Here is a 15,146-nt window from a genome sequence, read left to right as displayed (position 1 = left end):
TTTCCTGGGTTATTCTGGTATCTACTTGTCAGGCTAAGAGCGCATGACACATCCGGTCTAGTGCATATCATTGCATACATGATAGACCCAATGGCAGAAGCATATGGGACTTTCTTCATTCTCTCCTGTTCATCTTTCGTGGTGGGGCACTGAGATGAATTGAGAAGTGTTCCCTTTTGAATAGGTACCAAACCTTTCTTAGAGTTCTCCATCTTGAACCTTTTCAAGATCTTTTCAATGTATGCACTTTGATTTAAACCTATCAGTTTCTTGGATCTATCTCTGTAGATCCCAATCCCCAAAACGTATTGTGCTTCTCCAAGATCCTTAATGGAGAAGCATTTGCTTAACCAAGTTTTAACACCTTGCATTGCCGGAATATCATTTCCAAATAACAATATATCATCCACATATAGTACAAGGAACATGATAGTGCTCCCACTAGCTTTCTTGTATACACAAGCTTCATCACCATTTTTAATGAAGCCAAATTCCTTGGCCTCCTCATTAAAACGATGATTCCACATTCTTGATGCTTGTTTCAATCCGTAGATTGACTTCTTTAACTTGCATACCTTTTTAGGATATTTCGGATCAACAAAACCCTCAGGCTGAACCATATAGACATCTTCCTCAAGATGTCCATTTAGGAAAGCGGTCTTGACATCCATTTGCCATATTTCATAATCATAATGAGCAGCAATGGCAAGTAATATCCTAATAGACTTTAGCATTGCCACAGGCGAAAAAGTTTCATCATAGTCAACCCCTTGAGTTTGAGTGAAACCTTTTGCTACAAGTCTAGCTTTATATGTATCCAAGTTTCCATGTATGTCGGTTTTCATTTTGAAAAGCCATTTACAATCAACTAGCCTTGAGCCAGCAGGTTGTGTAACAAGTTCTCAAACTTGGTTGTCATACATGGATTGCATCTCAGCGTTCATGGCTTCCTGCCATTTATCTTTATCAATCCTTGATAAAGCATCTTGGTAGTTTATTGGTTCATCCAAATCAACCACATAGCAACCATCCATGAGAAACCCATATCTCTCAGGAGGATTACTAATCCTACCAGATCTGCGAACGTCTTGTGTATTTTGATCATCCATTTGATCATTCTCAACATTTTCATGTTGGGTGCTAGTGTCAACCAATTGTGTATCATCAACTTGATCTTGAACCTCCTCAAGATCTATCTTCCTTTCACTATTTCCTTCCATTAGGAACTTAGTTTCAAGGAATTCCGCCTTCCGAGCAACAAACACATTCTGCTCGGATGGATCATAGAAATAATATCCCATATCATTCTTGGGATATCCTATGAAGATACACTTCGTGGATCGAGCATTCAACTTATTAGGGACGTAACGCTTAGGGTAAGCTTCACATCCCCATACCTTTAAGTATGATAGAGATGGAGGTTTTCCAAACCACATCTCATGAGGTTCGTTCCACTTTCTTGGTTGGGGCCATATTTAAAATACGAGCCGCGGAGCATAGACAATAACCCCAAAATGATAGAGGTAACAAGCTTCTAGCCATCATCGATCGAACCATATCCATTAGGGTTCGGTTCCTCCTTTCGGAAACTCCATTCAGTTGGGGTGTTCCAGGAGGAGTGAGTTGTGAGATAATCCCACAACTTCTAAGATGATCTTGGAAGGCATCGCTTAGGTATTCACCTCCTCTATCGGTACGCAGTACCTTGATTGTCTTGTTGAGTTGATTTTGTACTTCGTTTTGATATTCTTTGAATGCTTCAAAAGTTTCATCCTTATGCCTTAACAAGTAGACATATCCAAAACGACTGAAGTCATCAATGAATGTAACAAAGTATCTTTCACCATTCCTAGTCATGGGCTTAAAGGGACCACACACATCCGAATGTATTAATCCCAATAAGTCTTTAGCCCTTTCATAGGTCCCTTTGAAAGGTGCTTTAGTCATTTTGCCTTGTAAACAAGATTCACATACATCAAACGAGTCCATCTCATTTGATTTTAAAAGTCCATTCTTTTGAAGTGTATGCATTCGGTTCTTGTTTATGTGACCAAGGCGACAATGCCATAAGTAGGAATCACTCAAATCCTTTTTGAGTTTCTTGGTGCTTGTATGGTACATTGAGCTACTAGATGATGTGTCATCATGAACCAATTCATAAATTCCATTTGAAGGCGAAGCCTTGAAATAGAATACATTATCTAAACAAACATGGATATCATCATTAATAAAATTAACATTAAAACCATATTGTTTCAAATGGGAAACAGAAATAATGTTTCGACACAAGTCGGGTGCATACAAAACATCATTCAAAATAAGTTCCATGCTACTTGGAAGTTTTAACACAAAGTCTCCTTGAGCTTTCACTTGCACTTTAGCTCCATTCCCCATGAAGAGACTTGATGTTCCCGTTTGCTTGTTACTTCTTTTGAACCCCTGCAAAGAATTGCAAATGTGAGTTCCACATCCAGTGTCTAATACCCATGTATTAGAAGAAGTAATACTAAGCTCTATATATACCATATATATATTACCTGAGGATTGCCCCGCATCCCTCTTTTCCTTCAACTCCTTAAGGTAGACCGGACAGTTCCGTTTCCAATGACCCATCTCACCGCAACCGAAACATGGGTCTTCCTTGGGGTTTGCCTTTTCCGCAACCTTTTGCTTTTTGTTCTTGTTCTTGGTTGGGGTAACCATCTTCACCTTTCCCTTGCCTTGATAGGCGGGTCCTTTTCTCTTAGCCACCTTAGGCTTAGAGGTGTTGTTACCTTTTGACCCGCCATCATTGATCATTAGCACGGGTGAAGCCCTTTTACCCATGCTTGTTTTGGCCATCCTTAACATGCCATGAAGCTCACCGATGGTCTTATCCATCCCATTCATATTGTAATTAATTACAAATTGGTCAAACCTCTTTGACAAGGAGTTTAGGATAAGATCGGTGGCTAGCTCATTGGAAATGTTGAGGTTAAGACGGTTTGCGCGATCAATGAGGCTTTTCATTTTGAGGACATAGGAGGAGACGGATTGGGTGTCATCCATACGACATGCATGTAGCGCTCGAACCGTTTCGAAGCGTTCGACACGTGCTTGTTGAAGGAACATCTCCTTCAATTGCGTTATCATGTCATATGCACTATGATGTTCGAAATCCTTTTGGAGTTCGGGTATCATAGTCCCAAGCATTAGGCAACCAACTTGCACCGAATCGGTACAATATTTGTCATAGTAAGCCATGCCCTCCGTATCATCCATGTCGGGTTGATCGGGAATGGGGTCCTCCAACATATACGCTTTATCCTCGAGTTTGAGGACAATCCTAAGATTACGGAACCAATCCATAAAGTTCGTATGGTTGAGTTTGTCTTTCTCGAGGAGAGACCTTAACGATAGGTTGTTTAGGTTAAGTGGTGCGTTTTGCATGTTGTTGTTGTTATTAGCGGCCATCTACAAAATTAACAAAGTTCATTTAAGTATTGATTTCAAATTTAATAAACAATACCCTTTTATATTATAATTGTCTTATTAAATATTAGAATCCAACGGTAAATCAAATTTCGGTTAGGTGACCTTTATCCCGTTATTTGATTTAGCTAGGTAGTCATTTATATGACAATTGCAATCCTTTTGCAACTTCTAAATTATGGGATCATGCAATCCTTTTGCATGGCATACTTATCCCATCAACGCCTATTTGTTCCTTATGCTTCGGTGACCCTAAGTTCATGATTCCCAAATCAAGTCGTCCTACTTGTGTAAACATGTAAAATTAACATACAAGTGGTTAGGTGACCTTTATCTCACAAGCATGCGAATTTTACCTTAACCATATTGGTTAGCTCATAACGGTTAGGTGACCTTTATCCCATTATGAGTTCCCTACTATGTTTAAGTGTCCCACAAAAGGATGGCGTTAAACTTGCTTACCTTGTCGATTAAGGGATTTTAAGTTTTCGTTAATTCTAGTTTAAGAAAACATTTATGCCATACACCAACATGCATTTAGTGTATGGTTCATTTGAAATCCATTTTCAAGTCTTGTAATTTGCCAATTACTTGATATAAACCATTTTATATTATGTAATCCTTTTCTTGTTCTTAATAACCATTTATTAAGGTTTTAGTTGCTTTTAATTTAACCAATTAAATTGTCGTCTTGCATGTTATTAATACGTCTAATTTAACCAATTAAATTGTCGTTTTGCTTGTTGTTATCTTGTGATTAATTGTATCAACCAAACATACAATACAATAAACAAACAAACAACCACACATGCAAAACAAGTATGTTCACAATCTAGCCATTTTGGTGGACATTTGTTTAGCCGAAAACAAATGTCACCGGGTTAAGGGGTAATAATACAAAGTAGGAGATTTCAAATCTCCCACTTAACCTTGCATCCATATGTTCCTTGTGTTCTTCAAGTCTTCATCATCTTGTATCTTCATTTTACAAAATATGTATCCTAATACATTTTTATCTAGAAAATGAAAATACAACCTATTCTATTTTACATACCAAATGTAAAACAAATTACATAGCCAAAATAAATATTACATCCAATTGAATGAATTAATATTACATACCAAATGAACATTACAAACATTCAACCAAACAAATATCCATTCAAACACACATGCATACATCATAAGGTCAAGGCATTGATTGTGAACTACAATATACAACAAATATGACCAATTTGCAAGTTCCAAACCCACTTTTGGAACTCTTTAAAATTCGGCCAAAATCAAGCAACCCTCCAAACCCGAAAAGTTTTTGTAATCTACTTTCATGCATGTTTATAGATTACAAAATTCATGGGTTTATAAACCATATAAGAAGCATATTCCAAAGACCTCGGCTCTAGATACCAATGTTGGAATTCAATATACAAACATGTTCTTAATTTTAACATAATTACTAAATTAATTTAGTAAGAAATATAGCAAGCGGAAGCATGATATATTAAGAAAACAAGTGTATGTATTAAACCATTTTAGTTGAATTCCAAGTAGATATCAAGTCTTGATAATATGCTTACAAATGTAATGAGTAAAGAAGAGTGTTTATACCTCCTCAAAGCTAGTTGAGGGTTGTTTCAAATGTGCAAGATGATGATGAAGATGATGAAGAATGGAGCTTCAAAATGATGAAACCTCAAGGAGAAATACCCAAGCTATTAACCCAACACCTTTGTTATTGGTTAGGATTTATGTGACACTTGAAACTAGCTTGCAAAAACCAAATTTTGATCTCTCTTTTGCTCCCCAACAGCCACGGCCTGCAGCCCAGTTTTTGGAGAGTTTTCTCTTGCAATTTTCAAGTGTATTTGCATGTAAGAGTCAAGGTTACTTGGTAGAAGAGACTAGTCTTGCACTTAAGGAAGTGTGTATATAGAAAGTGACAAAAGCAAGCATGAGTTGTCTCCTAGGAGACCTAAAATTCTGCACACTTCTTATAATAATAATAACAATGTTTTAATATTTATATAAACTTGACATAAATATATAAAACCATGTATATTATTAAGTTACTTGCATATTTTATAAACCTTTTATAAAATATAACACAATATAATTATTCAAACCTATAAATAATTAAATATAAATTATCCAAATAATTTATCTCAAGTGATAATATTTTAGAAAACCGATTTTCTAAAATCCAAGTGTCGCGTATTTATTTAACGACCCAATCGTTAAGATTAAATACATATAAAGTGTCGGTAAGCTTGTTATTGGGTATGACCCGACTTGGATCATAACACATTAGCCACATTAATTTAATATGTCTCTCGGGCATTCGAAATACCTTCACATAGCATATTAGTAATATGAATTAACCGAGTAGTACCTACCAGTTAAGATTCACACGTAATAACTTGGTACGAAAAGATTTATTTTGATTTCAAAATTCATATATATTAAATATACATAAAATTTCTTCAGGGGAAATGAGTTAATACTTCATCGGTTATTGTTGCTGGTATTTCTTGGTAACTACGGTGCATATGACGTTGATGCTCGTGGAACAGATTGTGAAGTTGAGGTTTGCGATGCGGGTGTTGTTGGTGGTGGTAATGGTACTGTTGGTGTTGTTGTCGGTGGTACTGTTGATGCCGGTGATGCTGCTGGTGCTTGTAACCTTTGCACCATATTCTCCAAAGCCACTACCCGAGCGCGAAGCTCGTTGACTTCTTCTACTACACTGGGATGATTGTCGATTCGGACGAGCGGACGAATAAGATTTAGAATGTGAGATAGTATATAATCATGACTAGATACTCTGGAAATGAGAGAGAAAATGGTATTACGAACAGGTTCGCCGGTAAGTGCTTAAGGTTCTTCGCCAAAAGGGCAATGTGGTGGATGGAAGGGATCGCCTTCTTCTTGTCTCCAATAATTAAGTAGGCTACGAACCCATCCCCAATTCATCCAGAATAGATGATGGCTAATTGGTTGATCCATTCCAGTTACACTTTCTTCAGAGTTCAGGAGAATATCAATATCGGAATAGCTGTCGGAATTTAAGGAATTTGAACTAGATACGGGATCCATCTTGTATAATTAGATAGATGATTTTTGATATGAAATAGATTATAGAATTTAGTTTGGTATTCTTCAATACATAATTTACATATGTATATATAATACCAAATTCCATAAATCACGGAGAAATTTTCGGAAGATGTCAGGAAAAGTTTACAGTAACAGATGAGCTAAGATATGAATTTTTGTCTATACACTATTTATGCAATCAATGCAGTAAAATGTGTCTAGACTTAAGAATGATAAGCATGTAATTTTCGACAAAAAAATGATAAGCAAAACTTTTAACATGCAGACACGGTCGAAGTCCAGACTTACTAATGCATCTTAACAACTATCAGTTAGACACATTCATGCAAGACCTGGTTCGCTAGGACCAACGCTCTGATACCAACTGTGATGATCGCTCCAAATCCATTTGGCCGAATACGTCATTCATTGATTTCATTGCGAGGTATTTGACCTCTATATGATACGTTTTATAAACATTGCATTCTTTTGAAAAGGCACACCATAAATGAATATTAAATCAAAAGTTTTCGACATCTGATGATTTCTACATATAAACAATCACCTTATATAATAGTTTACAACAGTACTTCCGTTGACAATGCAGTCTAAATAAGGTACATGGTGATGAATTGGTGAATGCAACGTTTTCTTGAAAAATATGCCATGTAAGATTCCATGCACATAGCTTGTCTATTATATAAGCAAATAGCGGAAGACTTCTAGGGAACCTGAGAATAAACATGCTAACAAGTGTCAACACAAAGGTTGGTGAGTTCATAGTTTTAGTGTTTCGCATAATCTGCATATAAAAGTGGATAACAAGATTTCAGTTGTTTCATCCAGAAACGTTTATCAAAATATTCTACGAAATTGAGCACCCTGGTAACTAAACTTAACGTATATATAATTTGTACCCTTTGTATAATCATCTTAATAATACACGTAAACCAACGTGTACGCTTCTCAAATAGCATACGTCCGTTAAAAGGCTAGTGCTCTAGCTCGGACGGGGATATCAAGCCCTATGGATCCATATATAACTACTCGCGCCCACCAGTTCTTATAACCGGCAGTTACTAGTTACCAAAGCTAAGGGATTTTCAGTTCAAACTCGGTGTAGAATTTAGTATGTACTTGTGTCCATTGCGTTTAAAATAAAGTGCATGTATTCTCAGCCCAAAAATATAGATTGCAAAAGCAATTAAAAAGGGAGCATATGAAACTCACGCATATAAATATTGTATATCGGTTAACAAAGCATTTGCATGTATTCTCAGCCCAAAAATGTAGAGAGTAAAAGGGATCTTATGAAACTCACCTTAGCAGCATATAAAGTCGTTCACCAAAATGTGATCGAAACTCGGATTACCAAATAACCGTAGATCTCAACCTAGAGAACATATGTTGGTCAATAAATGTCTATCAAGCTAGGTCAGGTCATAGTGTATAACAATCCTAATGCTCGAGATCGACATACAAAAGTTATCCAAAGTCGTTTCAAAAAGTCAATTTTGACAATAATTCAACAAAACGAGACGTGCCTTATATATGGATTCATTTACTTGCTTGGTAATATTCAAAAATCCAATTTATCATTCTTACAAACAAGTTTCAAAAGCAATTTCAATCAATGTCAATCATAATTCAGTTGATCATATCTTTTAATTCGTTCACCGAAATTATGCGATTTCTAAATGAAAAGTTATTGATTTTTCGTCAGCTTTCCAAAAACATGCATATCATATACCTTTTATCAGTAATATATGTATTTACTTCGTGATTCATCATAACTGTTTAACGACAAAATTTAGCGTACAATAATGTATAAATATATACACTCGAGCACTAGTATGTATACACTATTAATTTATAAAATATAAAATATAAATGCTTACGTATTAATATTGAGATTCAATATTGTAAAAAAGTACGTAGACGCAACAGAGATGATAAACACTAGATTTGATTCATAAATATACCCTCGAACATTACCCATAACCTCTTTGGCAATAACCCATAATTTCCTTAGCTCTATCCCGCTCTTAAAACCATTTTGAAAGTGACACACTCATAACCTCGTCGTAGTATTTTATGTATAATACTAATTAATAATATTAATAATAATAAGATTAATAATAATATTAATCTTAATAATAATAATAATAATAATAATAATAATAATAATAATAATAATAATAATAATAATAATAATAATAATAATAATAATAATAATAATATAAATATGGAGTATGATATGTATGTGTGTAAGACAGAGACCAAAATGCTCGAGCTTTTATAGGTGTGGCCTGATTCTGATGCCCATGCGATCGCATGGGTTTTATGCCTATTTGCCATGCGATCGCATGGCCGTCAGATCCAGCTCACATATTTTTTGTAATTTTGTTTGTCGACATAATTTAATATAATATATATAATATATTTAATTTAAATAATTAATTATATATTATATTAAATTCACATGCATAGTTGACTTGTAATTTTTGTTCCGATAAGTCGTACGTCATCACTCGACTTATGTCCCGGTTCCGGTTTTTTCGAGTGTCCCTTCGTACGTTGAGAAAACTTGTACATTACGTTTCGCGACTCGTACCTTTGTCAAAATATAGTCTTAAATTATTCCTAAACTATACCACTCAAAGTATATCTTAAACTTTCGAGTATTTTGGTCATTTACTTCTATAAATTATCGTCTCGTTATTTGTTATTATATATATAATAACAGATTGTTTTATGACCAAGTTAATATTATATTTAAATATATATATATTCAATATTTAATAAACACGTTTTTAAAATACATAACACATGTTATTCATATATCTAATTCCAACAGTTAATATTCCTTATTATTGTATGTGTCCAAGTTACGTTATTTAAACAAACACTTTATCATTTGTTCCGAATACCGTTAAAAATGAATGATTTCTCAAATCCACGTGGACCTCTCAATAGAGACCCGTAATGATATCATAATCCTTAAGAGACTCGGTAAATGTCTTTTACTTGAATCGTTTGGCATAATCTTTTAACTCCGTAGTTAAATATATCAATCAGGTAATCAATCAAATAAGATTAATGCACAGTATCATATACCCAACACTTAATTACGTTTTCAAGTTATAGTATATGTATCTATTTACATATAATTATTCGTGCATCATCGTGAATAAACGAAAGGTAATTGAATAGTTCAAGAATTTTGAGATTCAGTTTAATAGACTTTGCTTATCGTATCGAAATCATATAAGATTAAGTTTAAATTTGGTCGAAAATTTTCGGGTCATCACACATATAATTATTAAAATAACATTTAATAACACACAAGGGCAAAATAGTTAATTCCAGCTAGGCCCAGTCTCAGGGTGTTACAGAAAACAAAAATATAGAGGATATGTTTGAAATTGCAAGCCAACTGAGTGTACAAACTCGGTGTGATATATTCATTTGCATATATACAAATACAAGAAGGTTTCACACTTTCGTTTCAAATCGAAGGTAGAGAGTTTGTGTGTGTGTGTGCGCATTGATGTGCCTGAAGGAGGGTTAATGTTCCGAAAGAGCCATTGAGGGTTAATGTTCTTTTTGAACACATACAAAAGATGTTGGCAAGTGAAACCGCTGTAATTGCTGAATCAGGGGACTCTTTATTCAAATGCCAGAAACTAAATTTGCCACAAGGATGTGTGTAAGTATCTCTCTAATATGATGTCATACTTATTACACACGCTCTATATCACTTCACTGTCTTTATTTGTATTCAAAAGTTGATATTGTAATGTAGGTATGAATTCCAGATGCAATACGGGTCGATTGAGTGGTCAGTCGGTGATGCCCTTGGGTATGCACATGTTGCTATTGATAAGAGAGTGATTGTTTGCATTTGTGATGGCAGCTTCCAGGTATATAATACATTTATACAGCTCAACACTAATCTCCATCAGGTTTAATGGTCTTAATCGATCATTTTTTTAATATTAATATGATTTGTTATAACTTCAGGTTACTGCTCAAGATGTGTCAACGATGCTGCGATGTGGGCAGAATACCATCATGTTCCTGTTAAACAATAATGTGATAAAGAATTGAAACTATACTGGATTAGTTGATGCAATTCACAATGGGGATGGAAAGTGCTGGACGACAAAGGTAAGAAATTTCTACGAAACACTATACAGGTGGCAATATTGGTGTTAATATCTATGAACAAGTTGAGAGTGTTATCTCAAATGGGTTAAAATGAATGTGATCCCCTTAATTTATTTTCATTTCAGAGATTTAATATATTATTGTTGTAAAAGATTGTTGGTGTTCAAAATCAACAACAAAATAGCTGTAACTCAACTTGACACAATATCCAAGTGGCCCATCCATCCATATTCCATATGACTATTATTCAATAAAAATTTCAAATATTGTAGGTGTTTTGTGAGGAAGACTTGATTGAAGCAAGTAGAGGGTGATAAAAAGGATTGCTCGTGCTTCATTGAAGTGATGGTACACAAGGACGATACGAGCAAAGATTTACTGGAGTGGGGTTCGAGAGTCTCTGCTGCTGCTAACAGTCGTTTACCAAACCCTCAGTAGTAGAGTCTTTTCCGATAATTACTCGTGATTGTCTTACTAATTTTCAAGCATTAACGAGCTTGGGGTAGTTTTTACAAGTATCTTGATGCATATTTTTACGTAAGAGTATAACAATTATTGTCTTTTAGGTTGTTAATTGTAAGTATGTGAGAGCAGTTTAATGATAATGATGATGATGATGTATGTGATTTGGTTCATTGATAGCTGTTGAAATTATCTTAGTTATTAACTCAATTAGTCCTAGCTTGTCATTCTGAAGTACAACAACAAATCATTGAACATTGATGGTGTATTTGATATTCTGATATGATTAGTTGAAGTTAGGTTCAAACATACCAGTGTAGCAAATTAAGCAAGTGAAGCAACATTGGATTAGCGTCTCAAGTTAAGAATTGTGTTCTTTATGCAGCATATCAAGATCCAATTATAAGAGTAGTGTAGGTAGAAGACATACATAGTCACTTTGTGCTTTATTTGTTGGTTCACTCTATTGATGATGTGTCTAAGTCTGTGATGGTTGCATACTTGTACATAATATTAAGACCTCATTCTATTCACATTGCTCTCTATTTTTGAGTATGTGAGTGCTGACATTTTTATACTCCTCGGCGACGGCATAATCTCTATTCTTTGCATCCTTCATATTTTGTCAAAGTTTTGCTATCATCGCCGCCGCACGGCCGCCACCAACTCTTCAATAGTTGTAATGGAATTTATTTATCGGATGTTGATAAGATAACTCCACTTGTTAATCATTTACTACGGTTCTTGTAATCAGTGGGCTAGTGATTTGTTGTACTTATTTAGTTGACACAAGCACCCCTCTCATCAGTTACCACTAAGATATTGTTCATGCATATTTTTTCCAAGTGAAAACCTACACACGAACAACAATGCGAAAGGGTTTTTTTTAAGCGTCAGCGTCGTTGATCTCCGGTCCGGTTACCGTGATAACCCGTACCCGAGATGATTATCTCGGGAGGGTGGCCAACGAATTGCCCGCCGGTCGAGAGTTGGACCCTATCGACGGCAAAGGGAGAAAAAACCCTACAAGACCCGTAGGTAAAAACCCTAGTGTTGTGATCGCGAAGACAATCGTAGAGAAAAGGATCCGGCAATGGGAGGCGTGTGCTTTCATTGAGAGAGTAAGAGTTTTATGCGATTGCGAGATCGTGAACTTGATGTAGGTTTTGCCCCATATTTATAGATGGGAATTAGGGTTAATTGACTTGGGGCCTAAGTTAATTGTGTAGAATCTAATTGGGCCAAACCCTACGCCATCAAGTCCCCCAAGTTCGGTATGATATTTTTGTCAAGTATCGTATCGAACTTCTCATTATGCTGCGAAAAATAAGTTCACATGAGCCTGCGCAAACAACTGTGCGTAAACCCGCGAACAGATGCGCAAAGAACCGCATGCAGAGTGCGCGGGGAAACCGCATGAACTACCATGCGTAAAACCACATGGAAATTGCGTCTAAAGTCGCGGACAACTGTGCGCAAAGCGTGCGTAACCTGGACAAAAGCGCATAGACAGTTGCGCAAGCGCGCGAACATCTGCGCTAAATATTCATGTACTTAAACCGCTTATAACGAATTAAAAGCTCAATAAGAAAAGACAAACCTTCTCAAACCGAACGATAGACGGTAGAAACACGAGACATAATGCATCGTGCCCCACGGTGGGCGCCATTTGTTCATACATATTTTTTCCAAGTGAAAACCTACACACGAACAACAATGCGAAAGGGTTTTTTTAAGCGTCAGCGTTGTTGATCTCCGGTCCGTTTACCGTGATAACTCGTACTCGAGATGATGATCTCGGGAGGGTGGCCAACGAATTGCCCGCCGGTCGATAGTCGGACCCTATCGACGGCAAAGGGAGAAAAAACCCTACAAGACCCGTAGGTAAAAACCCTAGTGTTGTGATCGAGAAGACAATCGTAGAGAAAAGGATCCGGCGATGGGAGGCGTGTGCTTTCATTGAGAGAGTAAGAGTTGTATGCGATTGCGAGATCGTGAACTTGATGTAGGTTTTGCCCCATATTTATAGATGGGAATTAGGGTTAATTGACTTGGGGCCCAAGTTAATTGTGTAGACCCTAATAAACCCTACGCCATCAGATATAATCATGACTCCAACAACAACACCCCTTTACACCATTATCTCCATCGTCCCTACAAATCATCCATATCAAGTCTCCTCCTTTATTATTATTGTTATTACTAATTATTGTTATTAATATCTAGATCGAGAATCTAGATCTATATTTAGATCCAGATTATTATAATTATGATTACTAGCTTAAGACTAGCAAAATTTGCGGATTTAGGTTAAAAAAATATTAATAGTAGGTATTAGTCGATCTAAAAACGATATAATATAACATAAAAAAGAAATGTATACAAATAAAATATATGTAAAGAACATATTACAAAAAAAATTTCGAATTTATTTCTTGTCTATAAAGAATGCAACATAATGAAAGTGTAAATGCGTTAAAACTTCTTCAATCCATAACTATTGCCAAATAATTTCAATCAATTAACTTATCAAAGTGCCAATTCGAGTTATTTACTTGGTCATTAACAGAATATGAAAACAAACATAAAGGCATTAACATGGTCATTAATAACACTATTATAACCATGTTTTTTCCAACATTTAACCCGCATTCACAATTCATACGGAGCAACCTAAATTAAAATCTTATGGTGTCATGAAGCTACTTGAAAAATAACTGAAAACTGTTAATCATGATAGGCAAGATGCCGTAATAAAGTCCATCATATCCATCATCAGGCCCGGTTATGCCTATGGGCGACCTGGGCTAAGGCCCATGGTATCAAAATAATGGGATTATTATCAAAAGGCCCATTTTTTTGACCTTTTTTGCGCGAGAGCCCCAATTTTTTTTTTTTTTTTTTTTTTTTTTTTTTTTTTTTTGTCAATTTTCCCTCGCAAGGTGCCTTGCTCCCTTGCTCCTTGTGTCTTTGCGATCTTAGTTCCACCTAGGAGCAAGGAGCAAGGCAAGGTACCTCTTGCTCCTTTATTTTCACCTGGGAGCAAGGAGTTGCTCCTCGCTCCCAGGTGGAAGTAAGGGAGCAAGAGGCACATTGCGTCGTTGGTTTCACCTGAGAGCAATGATCAAGGTGCCTTGCTCCTAGGTGGAAGCAAGGGAGCAAGAGGCACCTTGCGTCCTTGCTTCCAGTTGGAAGCAAGGGAGCCAGGTGACTTGCTCCTTGCTCCTTGCTCCCATGTGAAAGCAAGGTCGCAAGAGGCACCTTGTGTCCTTACTTTCACCTGAGCAAGGAGCAAGGTGTCCAGGTGAAACCAAGATCGCAAGGACGCAAGGCGCAAAGCAGCAAGACACTTTGCTCCTTGCGAGGGCAAATTGACAATTTTTTTTTGGCTCCCACACAAAAAAAGTTAATAAATGGGCTTTTTAGTGATAATTCTCAAAATAATAGGGGCATCAACTTCCTATCTGTTGGGCTTTTATTTCTTTATATGTTGGGCTTTTATGAATATAATTTTTTATATATGTTGGGTTATTGTTACCACCACTTGAGCTATCGTATTATGTACTTTTAATAACATATGGGCCTTCACTGGAATGGGAAGTGAGAGTGCCAGATTTGAGTACCCACCCACACCTTAATTAAAGTACTCTGTAATATTCTATTTCTATCATGTACAACGTATAATTCAGTATTAATAAACATTAATTAATGTTGATCCTTCTATTCTTCTTTTCATATTCTGTTCTCTTCAATTTTAATTTGTGCGATCATATTCTATTTTTCATAATTTTATTTGATTTAAAACTAGTTTAAGACCCGCAAAATTTGCGGGCTTCCGTAATAAACCCTAAACCCTAGGGTTTAGGGTTTAGGGTTTAGGGTTTATGGTTGAGGATTGAGGGTTGAGGGTTGAGGGTTGGGGGGTTGGGGGTTGGGGGTTTGGGGGTTTA

General features: G+C 36.0%; 1 pseudogene; it reads left to right on the top strand.

The window, feature by feature from the left end:
• The first annotated feature begins 9,979 nt into the window (after nt 1-9,979).
• LOC139850243 (pyruvate decarboxylase 2-like) lies at nt 9,980-11,172 on the top strand (annotated as a pseudogene).
• Nucleotides 11,173-15,146: the final 3,974 nt, after the last annotated feature.

This window comes from Rutidosis leptorrhynchoides, chromosome 5 (genome assembly GCF_046630445.1).
Source record: "Rutidosis leptorrhynchoides isolate AG116_Rl617_1_P2 chromosome 5, CSIRO_AGI_Rlap_v1, whole genome shotgun sequence".
Taxonomy (NCBI): Eukaryota; Viridiplantae; Streptophyta; class Magnoliopsida; order Asterales; family Asteraceae; genus Rutidosis; species Rutidosis leptorrhynchoides.
This window is presented reverse-complemented; position numbering and strand designations above follow the sequence as displayed.